The sequence below is a fragment of the Ambystoma mexicanum genome, chromosome 5q (genome assembly GCF_040938575.1).
Source record: "Ambystoma mexicanum isolate Mex_15411 chromosome 5q, UKY_AmexF1_1, whole genome shotgun sequence".
In the NCBI taxonomy this organism is placed as follows: Eukaryota; Metazoa; Chordata; class Amphibia; order Caudata; family Ambystomatidae; genus Ambystoma; species Ambystoma mexicanum.
In genome coordinates this window covers 1,227,710,272-1,227,735,248 of record NC_090933.1, presented here as the reverse complement: position 1 = coordinate 1,227,735,248, position 24,977 = coordinate 1,227,710,272, and positions in this window count along the sequence as shown.

Genomic DNA, 24,977 nt, shown 5'->3' with positions numbered 1-24,977 from the left:
GCAAAGGGACCTTGGCGATAATTACGGCACCATAATTTACGGTGCCGTAATTATCGCCTTTCCCCATTCCCATTATGCCCTATGGGGCAAAAATGGGAATGGGGAAGGGGCCATTGGTGAATGGGGAATTACCGCCCCACTCACCTTGGAATGGGGCGGTAATTCCGCCATCCACCATGGCGGAATTGCAACCTTAGCGGCATGGACCATGGTGCTGATAGCACCATGGTCCTCCGCCAAGGTTGTAATGAGGGCCAGTCTCTCTGTCTGCCTGTCTCTATCTCTGTTTGGCTGACTCTCTCTCTCTCTCTCTCTCTCTCTCTCTCAGGCAGTCTGTCTGTGTGTCTCACTCTAAATCCCTTTCTTTCTTTCCCAGTAACTCTCAGGCTGGCTGTCTGTATATCATTCGTTCAGTCTCTCTCTGTCTTTCTCTCTCAGTGTATCTCATTCTGTCTGTCTGTCGTTCTCTTTCAGCCTGTGACCCTCATTACGAGTTCGGCGGTAACCATTCCGCTATTGGCGGCATGGCTGCTGCTGTAATCGCGTCGGGGTCCGGGTCCTCGGAATGAGGATTTACCGGGCCATTCCGAGTTCGGAAGACCTGGTAATTCCTCCCTCCGAGGACCCGGACACGGTCCTTCCCCATTCCCATTTCAGCCCCCATAGGGCTGAATGGGAATTGGAAAGGGATCAAACAACGGGCCATCTCGTAATGGCCCATTGTTTGCTCCCTCTTCCCCTCGCGGGTTTCTGGTAAGCACGCCTGGTTTTCCCAGGCGTGCTTACCGTGTCCCGCGAGGGGAACTCGTAATGCGGCGGTATGGAGTGAACGGCGCCGGAACCTTTTACGGCGCCGTTCACTCCGTAACGCCAGGGTCGTAATGAGGCCCTGTGTTTTTCAGTCTCTCTCTCTCTCAATCTGTGTCTATCTATCTGTCTCAGTCAATCGCTCTGTCTCTGTCTGCGTATCTCTCTCTCTCTCTCTCGGTCTATTTCAGGGGAATGAACGTTTTGTGATAAATGCATCTGATTTTAGTCCATCTTTCACCATAAAAGCTTTGCATTTACATAAAGGTGCCAGTGAGGTTCATAAATCAGGTAGATGTGTATTTGTATTGTATTTTATTTATACAGCGCTATATGCCAAAGGGCTTTACAAAAGGTGTTTTAACAAAACGGTACATTTCAAGTGAAAATCACTAACATGAGGAGATCAGTGGGACAACAGTTGTCTCTTAAGACAGTTTCGAAAATGAGTATAGAAAGAGAGCGATTGGAGCTACAGATCAGACAACATATGTTTAATGTATTCAGTACAAATGCACGGCCTGTTCACAGGTTGCCAAGCTCTCTAGTAATGCAGAGTGCATGTCACACAGGCCTGTCAAACATGTTTTCCACTCAATGCTTTAGGACAATTCATTTCAGGTATATAAAATAAGTAGTGCGTGTCTTGTCTCTTTCAAAACAATTAAAATAAAACGTGGCTTCTTTCATGTGAGTCTGTCTTATAATTCAACAGGACATCTGCCCAACCCTGAGCTCTTGTGAGACGCCTCCGGCATCAAAGCCCTTACTGCTTCAGCAAGGAACAGAGTCACTACTAGATGAATACACTATTGGGATTTGTCTAAGGATTGTTAAGTACTGAGAAACACCGGTTACAATCGCCCTCCTTTAAGTTATTGTTGGGTCTACCGGCAACATGGAGTCACTTGCACCTGATATGACCAAACAACAAAAAGAGGCATTGGTCTTTAGTTGCATCTGCCACGTGACGTCAATCTCATGAGACGGGTTGTGCCTCAATCTAGCTCTCAATCGAACACCAGTTTATACATGTGTATATCCATCAGACGGCCATGAAGTGTGCTGAAATAAGTTCCCTTATATTTCATGCTGGTAGCATTTTGCCAGATATGAGCGAGGGGAGTGCTTCTTTTCCCTAACAAGTGTACGATTGTTGTGTGGTGAAGGTGCTGGTTCAGCGCTGTCAAGGGGGCGTACCTACCAGCTGTGGGAATAATGGGAGCAGGGCTTGGGGTATCCCTAGATGGGGTAGGGTTCTCATTGACAGCTGTAACCGTGTAACGTATGCGCTGTCTGCACAGACGCAGCTCAGTAATCTAGGAGCTACTGAAGGGGGGAGCGCCCAAGGCGGAACACATGGGGATAAGGGGACACGGGTAGAAGCGGCGGGGTAGAGCAAGGTGTATAGTATCATGAGAACTACCATTGTGAGGCAATAATCCACAGGTTAGTACACCACTCTGGGGTCTCACTGACAGCCACTGCACAGCGGGCCGCCATGAATTTCATGAGTGCCTCTCAACAGCGGTGAGAGAAACGGTGAAAGCTGGCCATTCCCAGTAGACAGCAGTCACTGGGATAAGGGACCAGCCGGCACATACAAGGTCAGCCAGCCAGGCTCTTGGGCACTCGCTGGCAAAGGTGGCTATGAGAAACATATTCACAGTGAGGCCAGTGGTTTCAAATTGCCCCTTGGCAGATGTGTCTGGGAAGAAGGATGTGGGGCGAGGGGATGGCAAAGAGGGAGCCAATCAGAAGAAGAGTTTGGTGTCCCAGAGATGCAACAGTGTTGTATATCCTTTTATATGTCTACAAGCCACCCAATTGGTCGGATGCTGTGTGAATGCCTCCGTTCCAACAAGCTCAGGGTGCCTTGTGTTTATCATGTGGGCTGGCCAACAGCAGATCGATGAAGTTCCAGTGACCAGCGCGATTATGTATTGCCTATAAAAAGTAAATTCTGGGGCAGAATGGGGAGGTATGTGACGTCAAATTGGGTAATGGTCAGAGAGGTCAAGATTGTTTGCTCCAATCATTTTTAATTAACCTATATCTAGCTATAGGGATTTGACATAGTCTCACCAATCAGTTTCGTAGGATGTCTCATGTTTGCAACAATGCTCACAACTGTTTCTGACTATGCAAATGACTTGTGTAGTATAAAACATTTGAGCAAAGTGGGCTGTTTGTCAGCTCCTATCAAACAGTTCTGTTCCACTGTGCTGTTAGATTTGTGCTTGCCAAGCTGTAGTAAACAGTGTTACTTTTTGCTCAGTGTAGCTCCTTTTTGGATTACTTATGATGTCTTTTTAATTACCTGCTTTGGAGGACCCTTGATACAATTGTAAGAACTCAAATAAAAAAAAAACAGAGCAAAATAAATGGCCAACACTGACACGTTTGCCCTTCTCTCACTTGTCAAATAATTACAGCCCCACATAGTTACTGCATTAATGTGACATTCTTACAACAGTTACAACTCCTTAGAAATACTACTTCTCCCTCACCCACATGTGAGAGGGAATATGAGGGGAACAGGAGGGGAGAATCTAGAAACACAACTACCTATCTAAAAAAACACTGCTTGTAGATCCCACTGTTATAATTGCTGGCCCCTCTGCCCTCCTGTCTCATGGATGCACCATATGGACATGCAGATGGATGGTTATTATGGACATAACACAATTTGCCAGTGTCCATCCCCATTTTAATCACATTAAGATGAATTAAAAAGCGAACTCTCCTCCCAATTCTATTCCTCCCAAAAATATTTTGCTGCCCCCACATCGGTTAACATAAAATGTTTATTTGTATGGATCGTTAAAAGTCTCACTGAGCATCTAACTGACACATTGCCCGTTTTTTTAGCAGAACCCCCCGATATCTAAAAGGACCCAACTTCCCATCAGGGACACCTGGTTCAGAACGGGACAAATCAAAATTATTTTCCCCTCAAAGAAAATCTGTTTATTAATGAATGCTACTTGCAAGAATAGTCCCGTCTGCCTCAGGACCCTTAGCATGATCAGAATGGTGTCCTATTACCTCCCAGACTCATGACTCTTTCTCTTCAATCTGCTCCTCTTTTGCTCCCTTAATGGGAAATCCATCTGCTCCACCGGGACTGCTTATCTAAGGAACTGCTTGCATTGTCCCGTAAATAGTCTCCACTGGCCTTTGCGGGAAACTTCAAGATACAGACATCCACCTCTCTCAAGCTGTCCTCAAGGTGCTCCATCAAGAGATCTGAAGCAGAGAACCAAAACATTTGTAGCAGACTCTCAAAAAGGGTTTCTTATTTGCTAGCTCCCTTCTTTTATCTGATTCAAATCCTTGCTAGTGACGACTAAGACTACAGCACCACCACTTCGCCAGCAGGTTTCCTTAGGTTGGATTGAACTGCAGAAGGTTTTGCCTCCACCCTACATATATTTTCATGGAGAGTATCCATTGAGCTCGGGAAGAACTTCTCACCAGTGTCAGGTTATGGAGGATCTTATGACCTCCATCTGTGCCATATGTGTCTCACCAGAGCACCTACATCTTGCTGCTGTCTTGGCTGAGAAAAATAAATCATATACAATAAGCCTTGTTTGGCAGCATTGCCTTCTATAACCATGGGATAAATGCATGTCTATATTCTGCTGTGTTGGCCAGAGATAAGGAAATCTTGAAAGGAAAGTAACCCAAACACCACAAGGAAATAAAATCCAAAAAGCCAAATAAGCACTGCACCTCTATGCAAAGGAAAACACGTTTTATTACCTGCAAAAAGGTATAAGACAGTTCTGTAGAACGAAACTGACACAGAGCTCCCTGATTTTTTTCAAAATGTTACATGTTTTATAGACTGATACGCCATAATTAACAATACTAACGTAATAATGACGTACAATATAATCCCTCCACCCCCATTGGCTGCCACCTATATAACATAATGTCCCACTATAATCCCTGGGCTGATTGGCCACATCTAATCTAAGCCTGTACCCCTATTCCGGTGGTCCCCTACAACGTCACTTGCAAATCCAGGTACGGTATTGGTGTCTTCCCCTTTTTAATATATTCATGAATTAAGACCCTAACGTGATGTGCACCCATTCATTCCACATGCTATAAAAGTAAACTGGCCAGACCAACTCTGGTTTGACAAGACAATAGGCCTTTTTATTATTAGAAACGCTGTGGCACACACATGTTGCCTCCTCAACCATGTACTTTATTGGTAAAACCTCTGCTCCTCCTATCCCAAATTATGGAAAGTTCCTGACACGGCTACCCCCTTATCTCCTTTGGATCCGAAGTGCCCAGTAATGATGTGACTAGAGCACCACTCTTGAATCTGAATTTCCGGGATACATTTGCTTTTGATTGTGTGTACTTGTAATTCATATGGGATGATGCCCATTGGGGAGGGCAGTATTGCTCTAAATCTTCACCTTGCTCATTGGCATTACAAAACATTATGCCCTGTTCTCATGCATTAGGCCTTCAAAGGGCACATCCCTACCAAGTCTCCTGCAGCTCACATTCCATTGCCTCCCTATTCAGGCTCTGCGGCTGGATACAATTAGCAGTTATCTGTGCACTGCGGGTACCTCTCACCTCAGCTTCTCTCCTGGGGAACAGAAGAGGGTATTTGTTTTTGGGGCTGAGCTACACAGATCCGCAGCTCCACATCAAGGTCTACGTTCTATTGTGTTCAAAGTGCGCCAGGCCTTAGCTTCCAGTGTTGCAATACTTCTGCCATGTTAACACACTGATCTTGCTTCTACCACAGTACCGTTCTGACGCCATCTTTAACCTCCTTCAACTCTTTCCACACCTCACTGCTTTTCATAACCTTGTATACATCAACTAAACACTGGGCCTAAAATACTGCCCTATCTATATCCTCTTCAAACACAACAGTAGTGCATTTGTTACTCTTTCCGTGTTGCTATATGTACGCATCTACTATGTGCGAAACCTAAGTAAAAACAGTACAAGTGCCTCATGCTGCACAGCCCTAGGTCTATTCCCACAATGTTTTGTGCTGATGTGTTTTTCTCTATCTGAAATGTTTTGCCTGGCTGGGACGCTCTACGTGCATCTCAACATCCCCCTTTAGTAAATACTCCATTAACAACCCTGCTTCCTCCATCTTCCTACAGTCGTCATCCTTGGGAAAACATCATTTAACCCCCCCCCCCCTTTGTATTCTCTTCCTGGGTACCAGTCATGAAACAGCACCCCCATATCCTGCTAAATCAACTCAGCACTCAACATTGTTTTCTGGGTCTGGTGGAAGTGTCGTCAAAGTTCCTGAGGGTTCCAAAGCCCAATCTATGTTCACCATCCTTGGCTTTACAACCCCATCCCATCTATCAGTCTGCGTGTACTTGTGTCTTGTGACAGGAGGAGCTCTACCCACCCTTATTGATGCCATAACCTTGCCGCTATTCGACAACGTCTTCGTTCAGCACCTCAGGGTCATCTGGCACAAACAAACACGAGCACCAGCATTTTTACAGCTATTTCTAACCATGACGAGACACATGATACCTGCTTCTTTCTCCATTGCAATACTTAAATTATGAAAGGCCCCTATTGTATGGGACAAGTACCCATTGTCTGCATCATCTGGGGTTTATATGTGCACCAAGACATCCATCAATGCCTCTGTGCCATCATCCAGGTCTGGGATCAACAATGCCATGTTACAGCAGCTGTTTGTTCCTATGGGCATAGTGCCATTTCCCTGGAAGCAGAAATCATACTTTGATGGCCTCTGTACCTTGGCTGGTGTTTCACCTAGCTGGATGCATTTCAGTTTTGACATGTAGTTAACTCACGTTCTGCCACAATTCTGATTCACGCATGCCACCAAGTCTTCAGGAAATGGCAGTACTCCCCCAGCTGTACAGCTCACTACTCCTGCCACCCATCTATTGTTGGAAAACAGCGCTCCCTCCATCTTCAGCAATGGCCATTCTTTACACCGGGCATGTTCTTTCTTCTTGGCATATTCTTCCTCATCCCTGTCCATTATTGCCACATGGATTTGGAACAAATGTTATACTCTTCACAGGGTCAATTGTACCAAACTCTGGGATATAGGAGGCATCATTTCTTGAGATATAAACAACTTGGGTGCGCCCATCACATGATTTAACAAAGAGCTTACATAGTAGCTCTCCGTTTACTTCTTCCTCCCCACTTTGCATATTTGATTAGACCACATGTTGTCCGATTCGAGGTGGTGCACATCAGCCACAGTCACCCAGTTTTTCTCCTGATTCATGTTATCCCAAAAGCTACATCTGTTTAATTCCCATACTGCCCCTTTATATGCCTTCACCATATAAAATAGCCATACAAAAATACTATAGCTACTCCACAAAGAAAGCAACATATACAACATAACATATACATTACACACCGCTTGTAGTGTTCAGCCTGCAGAGGGAGAGAAAAAACACATCCACACAAACAAATGCAAATCCTTTATCATAATGAAGTGATTGATCAGCTGCAATATCAAAAATAAACGGGCTGCAAAGTATTCTTTAATCTTAGTCAGCAGGTAGGTCAGTGACATGTGATGGTGGGGCAGTGCTGGGTGCCTTCCGAACGTCGGATAGGTAAACCCAATAATGCAACTCCTTCATCCGAACAGCAAAGGGGTTTGCATAGACCACCCTAACAGGCCTCTGGAACTTCTGCTCATTACAGAAATGGACACAATTCCTCAGGTAAAGTTTATCCCGAGGAAACAGCTATGCCAGTGGCAAGTTCAGTTCATCTGTCTCTGATGCAGCAGCTGTGTCTTCTCTTCTAGGAGCAATCTGCTGAGACAAAGCATTTAGACATTGGGCCTCATTACGAGTAGGGCGGTAAGGGATACCGGGCCCTGGTAATGAGACTGGTGCCGGTAATCCCTTACCGCCCTACTACGAGTTCCCTTAGCGGGTCCCTCCTTTAACGCCTGGTCTGACCAGGCGTTATGGAAGGGACCCGTTAAGGGAATTCAGAGCCAAAAACGGTGCCACAATTTGCGGTACCATTATTAGCGCCTTCCCCATCCCCATTGAGCCCTATGGGGGCTCAAATGGGAATGAGGAATGGCTTTTTCAATAGGTATTTACCGGTCCCGCAAAGGTCGGAATACACCGGTAAGTCCCCATTGAACCATACCGGTGCCGGACCCGTTATTGGAGGCAGTCATGGCGCAATCTCGGAATGAGGCCCATTGTGTTAACTCCTGCAAATCCCCTGAAACTCCTCTCCTAAAATCCCTGCTGCCCTGTGAGTATCTGATGCTGTGTGTGTAGGAGTGAGGGGTGTGTGCAACCTTCTCCACAACACTATCTCCTGTGGGACATGTGGTGGTCTTAACTGGGTTGCGTTACCAAGCTAAACAAAGCCAGAGGGAGACACTGCAGCCAGTTTCTCCGTAGTGTCAAACACATTTTGGATAACTTGTTTTCCAATAAAAACATACATTATTTCCACTATTATGTTGGCTTGTGAATGGTAGATCGAGCACAGTTTATGCTGGATCCCTAATAGGGTCACCATTTCCTTAAATAATTAAAACAGTGAGTGTCATTATCAAATTTTAGGACCTTACATAATTCCCAGTGAGGAAATACCTTGCATACTGAATTGGCTGCAGATTTGGTATCTGGTTGTGTGCTAGGACCAGTGTCAATCCAATCTGAGAATGGACACACAACAATAAGATAATGGTAATTACTTCACCAGTTAATCATGTCCACATAGTGAATATGAAGCTCCCAGAAAGGCCCAAAGGAAATGGGTAATGTTCTGCATAATGTCCTGAGTGTCCGGTGAGTGTTGGCTAAAACATGTAAGTTGGGCACAAACCAGTCCTTCTGAATGTCAGCAGCAATATGCTGTTTGGAAACTTGCACCGGGTAATGCAGCTGTTCAATTGTAACTGTTAGCAATTCCTGTGGCATTACCACCTTACCTGTTATGTTTTGCCTCCAAATCAAATCAGTTGGTGACAGAAACAGTAAGCAACCCCACTTGACCCACAGGTCTTTCTCATCCGGGGATGCCTGGCCTTGTAATTCACGCATTTGTGTAATCAATACAGCAGTGTATGGGATTGCTAACTGCAACTGTTGGTTTGCAACCTCACAATACACAGTGACATCAGCGTCCCTGTGATATGCTGTTTCTTTGTGTGCCTTCTCTGCAGCGTCATTACCAAGAGGAACATGGTCTGTATTCTGGGTGTGGGTGGCATATTTAATGACTGCTACTAAGGTTGGGCGGGACAGAGCATGCATCAATTTATTTAATAAGGCTGCATGTTGTACAGGCGTGCCATTGGATCTCCAAAATCCCCTCCTTTTCCACGAGGACAACCCTAGATGTACATTGGTGGTGATGTAGACGGAATCAGTAAATTGTCACTAAGCCTCCTTCGGATGCTTCTAATGCTTCATTTAATGAAATCAGTTCCAATGCCTGATCTGACTAGTGTGTTGTGAACTTTTCTGTACTAGAACGTCATATTCACCATCTGCAAGGGGACATGTTGCTGCACATGTGTGCCTCTGGCCTGTCTCCTGATCAATCATCAATGACCAATCAACAGAGAGGACATCCCCTTATTAAAGTGCATCCCCTCTAGCTCTTAATCAATCCTCTTCAGGGCCTTCCTAAGTGGCACAATCATGCACTTCCTCTCCTTCCTCAACTGACATTCTGATAAACATGGCAGTGTTCACTGTATGGCACTGCATGATTTGAATGAATGGGCTTGACAAATCACTTCATACGGCGAGGCACTTTGTGTAGTCAATGTGGATTTAGATCTTTCAAGTATTGCAAACATTGCATGCTCTACATATAGCATGACCAAGCACCCTATAGTGATTGTTGCTGTTTTTTTCAATGGCAAAGGCAAAGGCTACAGCGGCTAGTGCCTGGTCAAAAGGGAATTGACCCTGTATCACTAAATCTAATATGCCACTGTGCTGAGGCAATGCAATAGTCATTATGTGTCCATTGGAATGTGAGTGCAAATATAATTCTTTTGTGTAATGGGTGGTTGTCCAAACTGGTACGCTCCTCATGGCATCTTTTAGCTCCTTGAAAGATAGAATCATTTCTACTGTCCATGCAAGTGGCTTTTTCCTTTTTTGTGCTTCCTTAAGTCCCTGCAGCAGGAGTCTTGTGTAAGTGGAATAGTCAAAAATCAATGCTCTACAATAATTACACAGTTCCAAAAAGAGTTGCATTTCTTTCACCATAATGAGCTGTTGTGTGTTCTATGTGCGCTTGCACTTTTTGGTGCTACTCTTTTTAATACAGATGATTTAATTTGTACCACGTACACTACCTCATTATGACAGTACTGCATGTTTTCCTTATCTACTTTGTATACTTTGCCTGTGAGCAATTGCAACAGTGTAATCACATCTGCTCTACCCAATTCTTCTGTTGTGTTGCACACTACGAGGTCATCCACATAATGAATGACCATACTCGGCACATGTTTATTGCATGAATCCATGTGTAACAATTTGTTTAGAATATTGGTGGATTCACAATACTCCTGAGGAAGTCTAGTCTGTTGGAACCTTTGTCCATTATAAGTAAACATGGTAAGATATTAAGAATCAGGGTGCAATGCAATGGAAACAAATGCATTTTGTAAATCAATTAAAGTAAAGTGTGTGACCTCAGTTGGTATATTACAGAGGATTATGGAAAATTTCTATACGACTGGGAATTCAGTCTGAACAATGTTATTACGCCATTGTAAATCATGTATCATCCTCCAACTTAACTCCTTTGCTTGTTTTTGACAGGGTATATTGCCATGTTACATGGGGACTCTGCGGGTACTATAATGTCTTACTGCCATGGCATAACAATGGTCTCATGTAGTCCCTCATCTGCATCTCTTGACAATGGATACTGTTGCACTCTGGGTAACACAGCTCAATTTTCAACTTGATATGTGCTGCCCATATGCTCTTCAAGAGCCCTACATCGTAGGGGCTGTCCGTCCAGAAAGTGCTTGGAACCTGTAACAAGTCCTCCTGTAAGTGTGCAGGCTTGCATTTTGAAATAAGTATAGGAGAAGGGACATTTATATGCCGGATAATTATTTGACCTGGGAAACAAACCTCTAAGATCAATGCATAATCATTGTCCCCAAACAACAGCCCATCAGACACCCTGTTCAGTGGTTGAGCCGGTCAATGCACAAAACGTACACCTCTCATCTCCCTCTTGGTCAGTCCCTATGAGCAGTATCTTATAGTGCGCAATCACCACCCCTCCAAATCCAACGTGATGATGGTACCCAGAGCATGGTCTTGGGGCACTGCTGGGTGAAAAAGAAATTCTGACTGCACCCTCAATGGCTTTTTTCTGATACCTGGCACCACACTCAACAACACAGTTGTACATACATAAACACATATGGGTACAAAGGTATTTCTCTAGCAGCTCCATCACTATAAAATGCTTCTGTTATCACCAGTACTTTATCATAACAAATTCCATATTACCCTTTCTTCTGAAAATAAAATTGTCATGTTCAAATTACTTAACAAATATCTGCCTAACGAATACACCTGAGTGGGGTTCTCGTCCAGGTTGGCAGTAACTTATAGGACTGGGCACACCAAAATTATTTCTGTACTAATTTTTCCTAATCTGGGTAGGTGTTCGTTGCGAGCAAAACAAAGGGCTTAGAACCCATCACATTCACCCATTGATATTGTGTTACTGTGCCATGGTGAAAAAATATATTGTCCCTTATTTGTGGTGTTGGTTGTTGCATTTGTTGCTGTGCATATACTGGCATTCTATTGGGCCCTGGGGTTCCATTGGTGGCGATACGGGCACCTGATATTGATAGTGGGGCTTTTGGCCCTCCTGGGGCATTTGCACAGGCGCCACACCATTCCGGGCACTTGGAAGCATCATTCCATACTGCTGTGGCTATGTGACTGGACTATCCATCCGCTGGGATTGCATGGGGATCATACAAAGCCGCTTGCCTATCCTACACTTGTGTGCAAAGTGGCCCATTTTGCCACATGACCCGTGCAGTCCTGATCCACCAAATCTTTGCCCCATCCCTCCATATCCTCCTCCTCTACCTCTTCAGAAACATCCTCTTCCTCTTAAATAACCTCCCAGATATTTTCTCTGGTACCCTCCGTGGTACCCTCCCTGGTGTCTTCTCTGGTATCCTCTGTTGTCTAGATAGTCTTTATATTCTCTTGTCCATTCCCGCACTAACCTCATTTCCATCAGTGTCATTTATGGCTCTACCTGCCCCACAATCGGACCTGTGATCACTGCTCATTTTATCCTCAATGTTGCTAATTTCTTCTGTACTAACTTCACTTCAGGCTTCTGCACATTATCCACTACTACCTTTTCTTTCTCCTGTCACCATTTGCAATGATGTACTATCATTGTCCTTCATTGTAAGTGTCATAATTGAATATGTGTCCGGTGTATCATGATACACATTTCTTGAGGCAGCCCATACTCTAACCCGACAATCGTTAAAATGTGCTCTATCATGATTGTCATTGCCCATCCATACCCCTGGATATCCTGCCTTTTTCAAAATGTTGTCTGTTTGATATGATATGATATGACATTTATAATGTGCCTAAACAGAAGTGTTTTAAAGCATGACGAGGCAAGGGAGGGGGAGCAGAGGGAAGACAGAGACAACAATCTTACTAGGCCAGGTGACATTGAGATTGTGCGATCCCCTAATACAGATGCAAACAAGCTTTTTTTTGTCTCCTGCCGCTAGTGGAATAACTGCTGTTTGTTTCTCGAGTGCACATATTCACTTGACTGCTCCTGCTGCAAGCAATGGCAGTCACTATCACTTGATCAAATTATTTCTATTCATGTGTGCCAGGTCGTGCCCTCTGCATCGGGCCCCATAATCTATCTCATTTTGGTATCAGTTTCCATGGCACCTCGTCCGTCCTGCTCCTCATCTCGTCCTCTGCCACTCCTGCATCAGCATCCAATCTGATTGACTCATACTATAAACTCCCTGCTTGTGGTAATTCACCTTGATGCCTTGGATCATTGCAGTCCTCTGTTTCAATGTGTATGTCCCTAATCGCAGTACTATCAATCTATATTTATAAAAGTGAAAATCTGTGGTTTTGGGGCTGGGTTTGAAGTTTGGCAAAGCATTGTTCCTTATACAATTCCACACTGTTTCACTAATCTGTACCACATTTTGTAGAGTTACTTGTTACAACCCTCTGGACATTACTGGCTATATGATATTTGGACACCCCATCCCTTTCCCTGGATTTCAGCACCTTCACACATGAGACTGTTGCCAAAAGTGGACAAAACATTAATGTGGTCATAGAAGGACAGGCCCTCAGCCCTAGATTGCATGGTTTCAGGGACATTTGCACCGCAATGCACTGTAATGAGCTATATCATGCCAGAGTGAGGCAACAGGTGGGAGAGAGCAGAGTAGGTCCCTGCATTTAGCAGCACACCAACTCTTGCCTCCCACCAACATCTGTTCCGGGGTATGACAGCCAGCCAAATACACCCATTCTCAGTGCAGCTTACTTCAGAGTGCAAAACAAATCAATTGATAAGTGAATCAGAACAGCGACCTACAGGATCATTGATTTTCCACAATTGATGTGAGTGTTGTTATGTCTGTCAACAGGACCCATTAAGAGAACTGTTACTTTTTGCCAGTCCTGGTGCTCTTCACCCTTCTCCCTGATCTAATCTTACTCGTGCAAGCTCTAACTCTGTCCTTCGAAGCACTGTTTCTAAATCTCTTTGTGCCATGGTTTCTGTCTCCATAACTAATGGATCACGTGCTGCATTCTCTGCTTAGGGCTACAGGACGTTCTCAAAGGTTGTGGGCACTAGCTCTCACAGGGCTGCGTGGGGCACATACTCTGGGCTAGTGTAACCTTCTGCTGCTTGCATTGGGTAGGCTCCCTGTGGGGGGTTTTGGGGCTGTGGTGGTTGCAGGTTTATCACTGCATCCAGAGACTACACTATGTGAGGGGGTGACGCAGGCCACTTGTATTGCAATTTACCCCTTTTAAGGTCCTCAGGGACATCTTCCAAATCCTCTGTCATCGTCCACAACTCCAAAACACCTTTTCTATTTCTCAACATCTTCCTCTTATACTTTGCAGCTAAATATGTGTACATGTGGGCCAGAACATCTGTATTAATCATTCCTTCTTTGGGCCACAGCATGTGTATCCCTCCTCTCGTATAAGCGTCCCGTTCTTTGTGAAATTTCATAATTTTCACCCTATGCAGTGGGAGTGCTGTACACATGTATTCAAGTGGTGTAAGGGAATTCAGAATTGCGTCAAGTTCGTACTAATAAAAGTCCTTTGCCTCCTAAACAGGGATCCAGCAGGGCAAATCTCCCTGCCCCCTCCCAACACTGCTGGTGCTTCCAATCCTGCACCCTCCCTGTTCATTCGCTGCACACACCACACACTTACCACAACACACCTTTCATCTCACAATCCAAATATCACCACTCCATGCCACAATAACTCCCAAAACACCTTAATTCACAAATCAATACTATCACATTTTATATATACAATGGTTTATACTCTTCCTCAGTCTTCTCTTCAACACGAGGGAATTTACCTCCATATGCCCCTTTGTGCCAGACTGAGGGATCCAGCACCCGCCATGTTATGGACCCACATAACAACATCACATTTATTTACAGATGGTGTAGACTCTTCTTCTATCCCTTTGCCTCAGGATGAGGGTATTAACCTCCTCACACTCCCTTTTGCGAGTGGAGTTATTCTAGTTCTTCCATTTACTAGACCTCACGTCCACTTTAATTCTGCAGTGCTGCCTTTCCTCTACAATGGAGAAGTTCCTGTTTATTCTCTATCACTGCTTTCCTCATAATATATACTGTGGGGCCAACTTATGTAAAACATCTATATATCGCCATGTGGTCTTTCACACTCCATCCAGTCACCATCAACTCATTCCACACATAGACACTCTCCCCTTATTGGTTTCTCGCGCAAAGGTGCGCTTACATCTGTACGTTCTCCCAAGTTCCTCCAATACGGGATCCCGTCAAAGGCCTGCACAATCTGTGAGCAGTGCCTCACTACAAAGAGTGGCTGTCACCAACAACGGAAACCTTTCGGATGCGGGTTTACACGTGGAGAGACTCACACAATCCGCATAGTTAAAGCGGCGCCCTTTGGTGATCTGCAGGTGACTTTGGAAGAAATTCTCAGATGGCCAATGGCCGGCTGTGGTGGATCAATATACCTCTACATGATATAGCCGCGGTGAGGCAGCCTTTGATGTGGGAATGACACCACTTGGCAAAAAGACTATACAGTCCTTTATCGTCAAAGATAAATGACCTTCTTGGATAGCTCAACCGGAATAATCGAAACACTAAGTTCAGTACCCCACTGGGATACTGAACCGTGACCCGCGAGGAGCAGCCAGCACCTTGTGCCTGATTTTCTAAACTACGACATCAAGACATCCAAATTGATAATCAGCAACACACACCAATGTGACCCAAAATGGGGTTTTGTATGTCCTGAAGAAGGCTTGGGCACAAGAAACCAGGAACAGTGCCAAACCTGAAACTCGAATGGGCACCATTTAGTTTCCAGTTCCACTGGACTACACAAAGTTGGTGCAGTCACCATGACTGCAAGGGAGAATGCCTATATCAAAATTGAATCATAGATATTATTATTATTATTATTATTATTATTATTATTTAGAATGTATAAAGCGCGCATCAGCCCAGAGGCATCGTGGATATGAACCTGTATTGTATCAAGTGGGTGCATTGATTGTGCAAATATCAGTTTGCACTGTTGGTGGAATTTGTAAGCTCCCCAGTTTTGTTTCTTATTAATTGTTTACTCTGGGTAATTTGCACAGTATCATTTATGCACAGATTATGAATGTGAATGAATGATGTGGGTTGTATGGAGTAAAGTATGGGTTGTTTGGTTGTGAAGTGTGTTGTTGATTTAAAAACATAATCAATTGCTATCAGAGATTGAACCAATGTACTTTTTAATGAATGTAAATAATGTTTAGATATTGTTTTATCACAAGATGTTTATGTATGATATAAAATAAAGAATACTTTGTGAATTCAAATGAAATGGGGTTTCTATGTACGGAAATCGCCTTTATAACAGAATAACGACATAATGCCATGAGAGTTGCTATATCCCTTTGGGTCTATACGTATTGTTTAGTTACTACAAAGAGCAGACAGGCCTTCTGGCAACACAGTGCCTATGAAACTCTTCAAATGGTGCATGGGTACTGATTGCTGCAGATGGGTGCTGCACCCCAAGATGTGTGGGTGGGACACCCCCGACATCACAGAGAGCCTAGGATCAGGTCTGGGTCACCCAATTGAAAGGAAAGTAACCCAAAAACTGCACTGAAAAATAACCCAAAAAGTCAAATAAGCACTACGCCCCTTTACAAGGAAAACAGGTTTATTACATACAAACAGGTCTCAGACAATCATGTAGAACTGAACTGACATGAAACTCTCTGATATTTTTCTAAAGGTTACATTGTGTATAGGCTGATAAGCCATAATTAACAATACTAACATAAAAATTAGATTCAACATAATCCATTGTTTGCCACCTAATAGACCCTGATCTGATTGGCCATATCTAATCAAAGCCCATTCCCCTATACACTTGGTCCCTTACATTATCACTTGCAAATACAGGTACGGGATTGGTGACTTCCCCTTATTGATATATTCATGAAATACGACCCTCGCATGATGTACACCCCTCCATTCCAGATGTGATCAAAGTAAATTGGTAAGACTCACTCTGGTTTGATAAGACAATAGGCCTTCTCAATATACCAAACACTGTGGCACACACAAGTACCTTGTTCATAATATATTGGTATAACCTCTGCTCCTCCTATCCCAAATCATAGCACATTCCATGGCTCCCCCTTATCTCCTTTGGACCTGAAGTGCCCAGTAATGACATGACTAGGGCACCACTCTTGGGTCTGAATTTCAGGGATACATTTGCTTTTGGCTGTGTCTATTTGTAATTCATATGAGAAACCGCTCATTGGGGACGTCAGTAGTACTCTAAATCTTTGCCTTGCCCATTGGCATCACAAACCCATACCCTGTTCTCGTGAATGTGTCCTTCAAAGGGTGCATCCCTACCAACTCTCCTCGCAACTCACATTCCATTCCCACCTTATTCGGGCTTTGCAGCTGGATACAATTAGCAGTTATCCATGCCCTGGGGGTGCCTCTGACCTCGGCTTCTCTCCTGGGGAACAGAAAAGAGGATTTTTATTTTGGAGCTGAGCTCTAGTTTACCATCCCTATTTAACCCCTCCCATGGTCTTTCCCTGCCACACCCCTTGGAGTCAACAAAGCTATTTGTTAAGGTAAGTGGCCAATCCTGAGAGGGGAGGGGGTATTTAAGTAAGCCTGCATGAATGTTTTAGTGTGGGTTAGTTGGGTGAGAACAGCAGGCGGTGGAGGACGTGCAAAATACCAGAGGAGGTGAGAGTGACTGGACTGCGCAGGCTATTGTTACTGAGGTGGTCTGTGGAGTGTTTGTGTCTGAGAGTAGAGAGTGTGCTTAGAGGTGTTAGAGTAGGAGTAGGAGAAGCAGGGAGTAGTGTAAGAAGTGTCAGAAAGTGAAAAGGGGTGAGCAGGGCACCATATCCCTGGGTTCTATGATAGCGAGAGAGTTGAGCAGGGCAACATACCCCTGGATTCTGTGAGAGCAAATAGGGTAAGCAGGGCACCATGGCTCTGAGGTTCAAGAAGTAATAGTAGTAGTTGTAAGTAAAGACAGTAGGTAGCAGGGATAGGAGGGAAAGAGTGAGAGAAACAGGCAGTAGAGCGGCAATTAGTAGTAGAGGGTGATAGCGAGCATTAGTGAATAGAAGAGCTGGGCAGAAATAGTCGTGGGAAGTAAAGGTTGGACTGTTAGCAAAGAAATAAGAACAAAAAGAGGCAGTAGTGAGTGAGTGAGAGATAGGAGTAGCTATTGGCATAGAATGAAACAGAGATGATAACTAGAGGGTGTGAAAGAAGTGAGCATGATGCTGGGCGAAAGAAGGCACCATTCATTACTCCCTGAGATTACTGAACTAAGATAGGAGAGGGAAAGCTAGAAGATCCATAGGGAGTTACATTGCCAACGACTTAGGGAAATCACGTGGGGCCCACCTGTGCAAGACCACTAGAGGTTACCGATCCTAGTGTTACCAACATCGCCAAGAGAGACATCTGGGTTAGGGATGTGGGTTCACGTCCGAGGTAGACCAATGAGAGAGAGCCAGCCCTAGCGCCAAATATCCCAAGCACCGCCAGACGCAGATATCTTTGCCACAAGAGATACAACTAGCCTACCCTTTAAAAACTGTTAATAAACACCCTTGGATTTGTTATTGGAGTCAGCATGGTTTTCTGTGGTAGGCCACCCCGGCATACACCTATTTATGGTGCATTGATTTATCGGTTCTTTGGCCTTCTCCTATGGCTATAAAATGCACGTCCGGTTCTCAGTGATTTGGCCTTCTGTGGTTGTATGTGGGGTTCTAAGTACTCTGGTCTTCACAACCTACACAATACACAGTTGCTTTTCAGTGCTTTAGGCTTCTCCTATTTATACAAAATGCCTGTTGGTTGCAACCGCCTCCAGCCGCAATTCACATATTCCCACCCACAAATCATATGCCCTCTGTACCCCTCCAAAATAATTTCAAACTATTTCCCTAACTCTACCAAGACCACATAATCAATATAATGCTACTCTATCCAAACTGTCCTACAAATCCTTGCTCTAATAACGCTGATCCATTCCTGTCTCTTCAAACGCCAACCATTGAGATTCTGCACGCCCGTCATTATATCGACCCTAGGTTGAGCACAGTAGATTCTCATGTCTCAAACCTCAGAGAAACGCTTGAAGTTTCACCATGGCTAAAACATGGAAATTCTACTGGTTCAAGTTTCGCACAACGGGTCCCTAACCTCCTTAATGCCGCGGACAGGCTGTGCGTCAAATCAATTTTTCAACAAATAATCAATTATATCATATTAAATCTCTTTTATCCCATGAAATTGTTTAACAAAAATTAGGAAGTCCAATCAGTTAGAGCTGTTTGGACAAGGTCAAGTGTCCCAGCAAAACAGAGTGGAATAACTATGTACAGAGAGTTTTCAATTCAGAGGTCCAGGTAATTGGTGCTGAACATGCATAATGACATGATATGATGGGTTATTTATAACGCACTTAATACCCAGAGGTTTTTAAGCGCATGCCCCGGGGATCGGACCTGTGTTGCTCTGTGTTGATTTGCTTCCAAGGTGAGCACGTTGCCCCTGAGCTATCCTCCCGAAACCAATAAGAATCTATGAACTGAATCATCAGCATTGAAATGCCCCCATCAACAGAGAGATGTGACCATCAGAAACCTTTGAGGTTGAACAGTGTGATAGAAGAGGAATTCAATACAATTTAAACGTGTACAGTGAAAGGCCCTGATAGATAATATGTGAGGAGGACACTGCCTGGTATATATGAGAAAGGAAAGATGCATATTCAAGGTTACAAATGAAGGTGACAATACACGTGTTACTGTGTCCAGAGGGACAATGGCGGAGATTGAGAAGTGGATGTCCGCCCTGTGACTTCTATAGTGTTTGAGAAAAGGCATGTATTTTTTAACTCTGGTGGAGGTTGGTTATTGGTGGTCCTTAGTAGTCAAGAGCATTCTAGGAGTATTAGTGCCTCAATAGAAAAGCCATGTGGCCCCCCTGTATAGTCACAGATGCCAAGATAGTTTAGACAGCAAATGTTGAGGTTGTGTCCACGTTCTAATCTGTTGTGTCTGTGTGTTCATGTTTTTCTGTTCCCTGATGCTTGCAGGCTTTTGGAGCAATATAAACAAAACAAACAACAACAGAAAAGAATAGTGAGAAGCCACCATCACACTTCTTACCCGCCGGAGTGGTGGATGCGAGTGCGATGAGCAGGTCATGAGTGCACTCTATGCGCTTGGGTGGATGCGAGTGCGATGAGCAGGTCATGAGTGCACTCTATGCGCTTGGCATACATAAGTCTTAAAAGTGGGGTGCACTTCTAAAGAGGGGTCTCCTGATCTAGGAAAAATGACTGTGGCTTCCAATTGCTCCATTGCCATTTATTCAAAGGACAGTGCTTAAAAAATCCACATTTCTGTGTTGAAGGTATAGTGTCTTAAAGATTAGTATAGTTGAATGTGTTTGCTTGTCCTGGCATTGTGTATCAACATTCTATGCTAGTACATGTGGATATGTGTGTAATTTTTTTGATTGCACACATGATGCTCCTCTGAGGTTAGGAAGCCAGAGTACATCAGAGCGGTATTAGTGAGGTTTTAAATAATCATGAAGAGATCAGAATGATGCCTTGCATATAGATTGAGTTTATTAGTAAATTAAGCTGCCGTGTCTAATTCGATTTTCATTCATAATCCTATTGACGAAGCTGGGGAGACCTTGGGCCTCATTACACGGAAAGCGGTGGGCCATGACGCTATTAGCGCCATGGCTCATGCCGGTAAAATACCGGCACCGCCTTGGCGGAAAGGGGATTTACCGCCCCATTCCAAGGTTGGTGGGGCGGTAAATCCCCCTTCCGCCATTGCCCTTCCCCATTCCCATTTCTGCCCCATAGGGCTCTATGGGAATGGGGAAGGCGCTAATTACGGCACCGTAATTTTGCGGTGCCGTAATTAGCTCCGAGGTCCCTTAGTGGGTTGGTTTTTAACGCCTGCAAAAAGCAGGCGTTAAAGCACCAAACCGCTAAGGGACCTCGTAGTAAGGCGGTAATGGTTAAAGGTCACCGTTACCATTAACGGTGGCCGTTAACCATTACCGCCTTCCGTGTAATGAGGCCCCTTGTCTTGATGGGATTGGGTAGTCACCCAGGCTACTTTGACTTTGCTTGAATTTTGAAGTACATAGTCGAACTAGGATCAGTCATTTTGCGGCCGTTGTTACTGCAGGCCACATGCAATTAGATGTGCTAAAGAAATGTTTCACTATTTATTGAGACAGAAATCCCATTGCCAAAATAAGCATTAAATGTAGGTGAATAAACACATCCTACAGGAGTATTAATCGACATGGACAAGAATAGTTCAGTGCCTGTTGAAACCCATTAATTATGCTCCCGTTGGTGCCATGTTTTCAGCGGGTCCCTTGTGCTCCACTGCACCCGTTTAGGTGCATCGAACAAAGATGATGCTCAAACACATTGGAGTGGAGGGACAGTGCACACTTTCAGGGCAGTGACCTCAGCCACAGTTCCAAAAATATGTGTCATGGACTACAGGTCGCTGCTGTGCCTCACTCTTCTCTACACGTAGACATGGATCGCCATGTTCTGGATCAATGCATGGAAGCAATGAGGGACATTGGCTACAACATGGGTGCTATGCTTGTGTTCCCCAAAGAGATTTTCAAACCCCAGGATAAATAGGCTGATCACTGAATGTATAAAGTGTAATCCATTCTGGATAGGCCATAGTGATTGGTAAACATTTCACGTGCGTGCACCATGGCAAACTGTTACCACCTTCCTATCCAAGAAGTTCCTTGAGGGCCTCCCTATATTTGGCCAAAGCTGAAGTGCTCCTGTGCTACCTCTTAGCACATGCCATTGGATGTGTGAGGAATTCGACCTTCCACATGGTGGGTGTGCACATGCCTGGGCTTTTTTGAACATTTACTTTAAAAATGAATGATGGCAGATCAACCTCCAGAGAATGTGTGGGGCACACATTGTCCTATGCTCACTGCACAACATACACATAGACCCATGTACTCTGGGTGTACACTGCCCACAGGCACAGTCTCAAATGTCATATTTAGTTGGGATGTGACAGCCAAGGGTACACAATGCCATCTCAGAAGGGGGAGGGCCACACCTTCACCATGCCTTGGCCATCCTAATTAACTAACAAAGGCGCCATGGGTCCAATCTGTCCTTTTGATTAGCAGTATATCTGGTGGCAGCATTCACATACTAATCAGAGTTTAATTCAAACAGGTCCACATGGGGCCTTGCGGCAGAGGATAACAAAAGAGACAGGAAACCCCACCACACTTTCATGTGCACAGTGTCAAACTGAAGCCAGCTCCTGCCTGAGTATTGATTGACAGTGAAATGTCAAGTGTGGGACTGCATGAATTACAGTTCTCATCCCCAGCAGGGAGACCCCATTCAGAAGGTATGGATGTGTAGATTGACGGCGCCAGAAAATCTGGTCTCACCGCAGCTTCAAGGGAGACCTGCTGCTTTAATCAGGAACGACAGAGAGCTCCATTGACCAGAGAGATCCTTTGATCCTCAGCACCCCTTTTACCTTTTCTGTTGCAAAGCACTCTGGTTATGACCTCACACATACAGGCGACTGTTGGTGGGGACCCAGGATTGGTTCATTAAGGTAGACCTAGCCTACACCAATCACTGCAGCCCATTAGACTTTAAAAGAGGGATAAGCCCCTCTATTAGAAGATCATCAATAGGTTTCACCAGAAGCAGAAGGAAGAACTCATTATTGGATCCTAGCTGAAGGTACAGTCTTCCTTACATCTTCTGCCAGTGAAGGAAGGACAGGACCTCCCATAGGTAAGCATAATCCCTCCCCTAACCATCTCTCAGGGAACAGAGGGAGATACTGAATCCAGAGGACCCTCCAGCAGCTCCAGAACCAGTACCCAGCCAGCACACAGCATGCCCTGCTAGGCTCTGCAGCAAGCTTCGTAGGTGGGAAGTGACAGAGAGTCTCTGAACGAAACCAAGGACAAGGCAGCTGCTTGCAACTCTCTCGTCAGCTTTGTACGGTCCAGGATGACACAAGTCCAGTGAAGAATCTAGGAGTGCATCGACAAGCATCTACATATGTCCACCTTACAGGACATTTATGAGCCAGTCAAGCCCCTGGAGCTGCAACCAACTGCACTGCTGACTGCTGTTAAGCGGCAGTCGCTAAAGCCATCCAAAATGCCTCGACCACTGCTTCAGAACCACCAATCAGCACTGAGACAACAATTTAGAAACTGATATTCATCCCTAGATCACTGGTGCTCCAGACATTGATTCATCGCGGGATTGCCTTTCATTGTCTAAATGCATTTTTCTTGGAGACAACACAATGCATAGCAACACAGTTTTGAATCCCAGGCTTGCGCTTAAAAACTGGTCCTCGGTATTAAGGGTGTTGTACAAGAACAATTATATTTACACTTAAAATCTTAAAGAACAAAGTCACATACCTCCATGCTCTTCTTACAGATACCTCCCAAAGACATTGCCATCTCCTTGCCCTCTGATATTCTCATCATAATACACAAAGATTGAAATCTCAGGGTCCAATTTCACAGTATCCTTAAACTACACCAGTTCATGACATTCAGCACTACTGTGGCTCCCCTCTGTCTCTTGATATATCCCCTCTTACTCAGGGATCTTGCTGGATGTTCTACCTTCATTAAGGGTGTCCCTGACACAGTGGCAGCCCAGTGTACGGGCAGGGTGACACTGCCCCTTGCTTGAGTGGAAGGTAACATAATCCAATACTGACAGGGTGACTGTGCTGCCTGTCTCTGAGAATGAGCGCACCAATCGGCTACTATTTTTTATTCAATGCAGACCCTGTAGGATTCAAAAATGTGCACTGCACAATGGTAAAAGGCCAGAGGGGCGTAGGCAGGTCATCCCCACCGACTCTCATCATTGCGCTCGTAGTGTAGGAGGTGCAAACTGACAGGAGAATAGACCTCTCCTATTCAGTCAGCTATCACACTCTATGTGAGCTAGGACTTTCATTATGTTGTGAATGGTGTTGGCGTGCTGAAGGTGTACAGAGGAGGTAGGTGAAATGTAAATGGCTATGTGTATGTTGTGTAATACCATTGTATGTGTGTATGCTTGCAAGTGGGGTTGTCTGAGTGTGTGAATGGTTGATTTATGTGTGTTTGTATGCAAGGTGTTTTTTGAGTGCTGTATGATTGTGCGGGTAAATGTGAAAGTGTATGTTATATGAATGTGAATACACGGATAGACGAAAGAGTATGTTGTGTAAATGTATGAATGCATCGGTGAATGAGAGTGTGTATGTTGGGTGAATGAATGTCTATGTTGTATATAACAGAGTGTGTGTGTGTCTGCTCTGTGGGGTAAAATATATCCCCTGAATGCCAGAAATAAAGAGGCCAGAGTGATGCGGAATCCTATTGAAGTCTAAAGCCAGCACAGAAATGGTGATGTCAGACATGAGGTCTATTGAACCAAAATAAGGCCTAAATATCAAAGGAAAGAAAGTGATCTTAAATCTCAAAAGTGTGAAGATATGTGCAATGCATTTCAGGAAGGAAAAGAAAGACATGTGGCTGACTATGCTGTTTTACTAAATCCATGGAAAGCTACACTTTTTACTTAAAGATACAGATAGCAGTGTGCACATTATCTTCAATGTAATACCAGATTGTGATCCCGAAATCTCCAGTGAAACCAAGTTTCTTGCATTTACAAGAAATAAAAGAACTCCCCTTTTCCTCATCCTAAATGACAGTACGCAGAGAGAAGTGCCTACTTGGGTTTAAGGTGAACATGGTTTTGTCATACAACTGCCCTATATATATATGGACACTCCAGAAGTGATTCTCATGGCTTTTGCAACTGTGAGATTAAATAAATACATTACACATGGATATAAGGCCCAGGTGCCTTTTAAAATGTCATGTAAAATGCATTGTGTGTGGGTTAAAAGCCATTTCTTGCAGAATTCTCCATGCTGCCGACCATATCTTCTGAAATGAAATGTTAACCTCACAGACCTTTCCTCCACTGGTCCTAAAGAGAGAGTTCTGGTTGTCAACAATTAATCAGGTCCATTGCTTAAAAATGTAAAGAAATACACTGCTTTTGGTGGAAAGCATTTTGGAAATAGATAAATCCATGCCTGTCTTGTCAGCAGAAGTGACCTTGAGGTCACAACTTCCATAAATTGTGCATAGAAGCGGCAGCCAGGACCATTACAAGGCCAGGAAGGGATAGGCTAAGATATACATAAGC